This window comes from Zalophus californianus, chromosome 8 (genome assembly GCF_009762305.2).
Source record: "Zalophus californianus isolate mZalCal1 chromosome 8, mZalCal1.pri.v2, whole genome shotgun sequence".
Taxonomy (NCBI): domain Eukaryota; kingdom Metazoa; phylum Chordata; class Mammalia; order Carnivora; family Otariidae; genus Zalophus; species Zalophus californianus.
In genome coordinates, this window is record NC_045602.1 from 13523939 (window position 1) to 13527051 (window position 3113).

A 3113-nucleotide genomic window follows, 5' to 3' on the forward strand; every position below is an offset into this window, starting at 1 on the left:
AAAGAGTTGAGAACTGATTTAGTTGAGTCTTTTAATTTGCAGACGAAGAAACTAAAGCCTAGAATAAGGAAATGACGTATTCCAGATCACACAGTATATGAGCAGAGGGTAAATAAATGAAAATTAATACTTCCCTTTGATATTTTTCTCTCTCTACCAGAACATCCAAAATATAACTGAAGTTGTGATTACAGATCTGATGAGTTAAGAAATTCAGACACTTTTTTCTTCACAGTTTTAAAATTTAGATATTCCAGAAACTTCAGCAGAGAGGAAAACTGAGGTAAATACATTCTTTTTTTTTTCAAGAAGTACACTATGATAGTTAATTTCATTTGTTCAAGGGCTCATACTGCAAGCATTAAACCAAACATGGGCATCAAGTCCGTGAGCCCACATTTGCATATTTAGGAAGAGAAAAACAAATGATGATCCATGAATGTGGGTGAAAACTAAAGGCTCATGGTTATATTTCTGTTTTTTATATTTGTTATATTTATATTTATAAAAAATATATAGTTTTTATATTTCTATATTTTTATATTTCTACAGCCTAGAAGCCTGTATGTGGACTTTTCTTGAGCTGAGCCACCTCATCATCATTCAACTTCTGGCTGATCACACTGGTTAATCCCCATGCGTTCAGGATACACAGAAGGCTCAGGAAGACTTCATTCGCCATGCCATACATTCCCTTCACCATTGTTCACACTGGAGGAGTACTAGACAGATTTTCAACATGTATTCCATGAGAACAACTACATTTGATCCAATAGCCCACCTGGTATATCCTTCTAGCCTGAAGACTTCGTAAGCACTTTCGACCACCATCTTACACACTCCCTTCCAGTTTTCACAGTCACTGTCTGTTCCCATTTCTGGATTCAGTTCCTGGAGACAAACAGCTGCCACATTAACTCCACTCCACACAGCCACATTTGAGTGGCAATGTTCTCCCAAAATCCATCCATGGCAGCTGCTGGGATGAAGGCCAAGTTTTTCAGCCATAAAACAGCAAAATCTAGCAGCATCCTGATTACACCCACTTCCAATCACATGGTGCTTGGGAAGTCCACTTAGTTTCAGGTAACATATGTGAGAATATCCACTGGGTTGGAAACCATAATTATGATACAATCAGGACTGTACTTGACCATCCGAGGAACAATGAATTTGAAGACACTAACATTCCTCTGCACCAGATTGAAAGGGATCTCTCCCTCCTGCTGGCCAACTCACAGTTACCACTATAATCTTAGAATTGGCAGTTATAAAGTAATCCTTGTCTGCCACAACTTTAGGTATCTGAAGAAATAAGCTCCCATGTTGCAGATCCATCACTTCTCCTCTGAGTTTATCTTCCAAAACATCCATCCAAACAAATTCATCTGCCAGGGCTTTCCCAGAATAGTTTAGGAAACTATTGCACACGCCATACCGAGTTGTGCAACACCCACTACAGTGATCTTATTGTTGGGATGGTTGCCTCTTCTGCAACTGGTGCAATCAGTTTTGTTGTTGTTGTTGTTGTTTTTCTATAAAGAGAAAGAGGGTGAGAGAGCAGAAGAGCAGGGGAGGGGCAGAGGGAGAGAGAGAATCCCCAGCAGACTCCACACTGAGCACAGAGCCCGACATGGGGCTTGATCTCACCACTCTTGAGATCATGACCTGAGTGGAAACCAAAAGTTGGAAGTTCAACTAACTGAGCCACCCAGGTGCCCCTGGTGCAACCAGCTGAGCCACCCAGGTGCCCCTGGTGCAATCAGTTTTTCCTCAAGAGTTGCCATTGTGCACAGGACAGAGACAGCTATAGGAGCCACGCGAAGAAGACAATGAGGTAAATATATTCTACCTATTAGCCAGAAAGAATTTGATAAGTTTTCTGAACTCTCTACCATTGTTAGCTTTCAGTATGAGGCCTAGAGATGAAACCACTTTACCTAATATAAGGTTAGTTGTTAGCAGAAGAGGGCAGGAACTCAGCATTCCTGGGTCCATGTTTAATGCTCCTTCCACCGTACTCATCCTAACCAGAACATTTCTTACTGAAACACAAAAGTACTAAGGAGAGAAAACAGGACCCAATAGCATTAAATTTTAAGAATAAGTGGGAGAAGAACTTGTATTTAAATAAACTTGTTGGGCGCCTGTGTGGCTCAGTCGTTGGGCATTTGCCTTCGGCTCAGGTCATGGTCCCAGGGTCCTGGGATCGAGTCCCACATAGGGCTCCCTGCTCGGCGGGGAGCCTGCTTCTCCCTCTCCCCCTCCCCCTGCTTGTGTTCCCTCTCTCGCTGTGTCTCTCTGTCAAATAAATAAACAAATCTTTGTAAAAAATGAAATAAGTAAATAAACTTGTTAAAATTAATACTTCAAGAGGATATGTAAAATAGGATATATTTATTCTATCAGCATTTATTTAGCTAGCATACATTTATTAATCACCTACCACATGAAGACATAATACAAGGTATGGGAGATATAATGATGAATAGATCAGAAGTTGTTCTTGCCCCCATGGGGTTTTCAGTTTAAGGACTAAGGGTCAACAATGAGACTGAGATCACACAGTCTGCGACTCTAGGGATTGGGCTACTTGAGAGTAAAAATGTGACCACCTGGGCCATTCTGGTTAACTAAAATTAACTGAGGAACTGAGATTTTATAGAAATAGAAGTCAAAAATCATCCCTAAGAGAAGCTATTTTCATGTGACTAGCCTTTGAAGTTTATTTCTCAATGTTTACATAGAAAACCCTGTACCTTAACCACCACAAATCCAAACCAGTCTTCAATCTCTAGATGGACCATCAGCCCTCATTAAAATGTACATAAAGCTGTCTCCAATGACTTCCACTAAATATTATCAATCAACCTGATATAAAAATGAGATCTTTGGGGGAGGTAAAATCTTTGAGGAATAACAAACACTTCCAATTTGCCAAATAAAGATCCAGGTCTGTATACGTAATCCACACTTTGCAAGGAGTTTTCAGATCGATGGTACTACGAAGTCTCCAGGATTTGAATGGTAACACCTTGGATATCACTCTGGAATGATGATGAAGGCACTGGCTTTCCTAAACTGATCTACTGAAAAGGAAATTCTGCACAACC

At 40.4% G+C, this 3113-nt stretch overlaps 1 pseudogene; it reads right to left on the reverse strand.

Moving 5' to 3' along the window:
• Positions 1-553: 553 nt before the first annotated feature.
• Positions 554-1787, reverse strand: LOC113938368 (annotated as a pseudogene).
• Positions 1788-3113: the final 1326 nt, after the last annotated feature.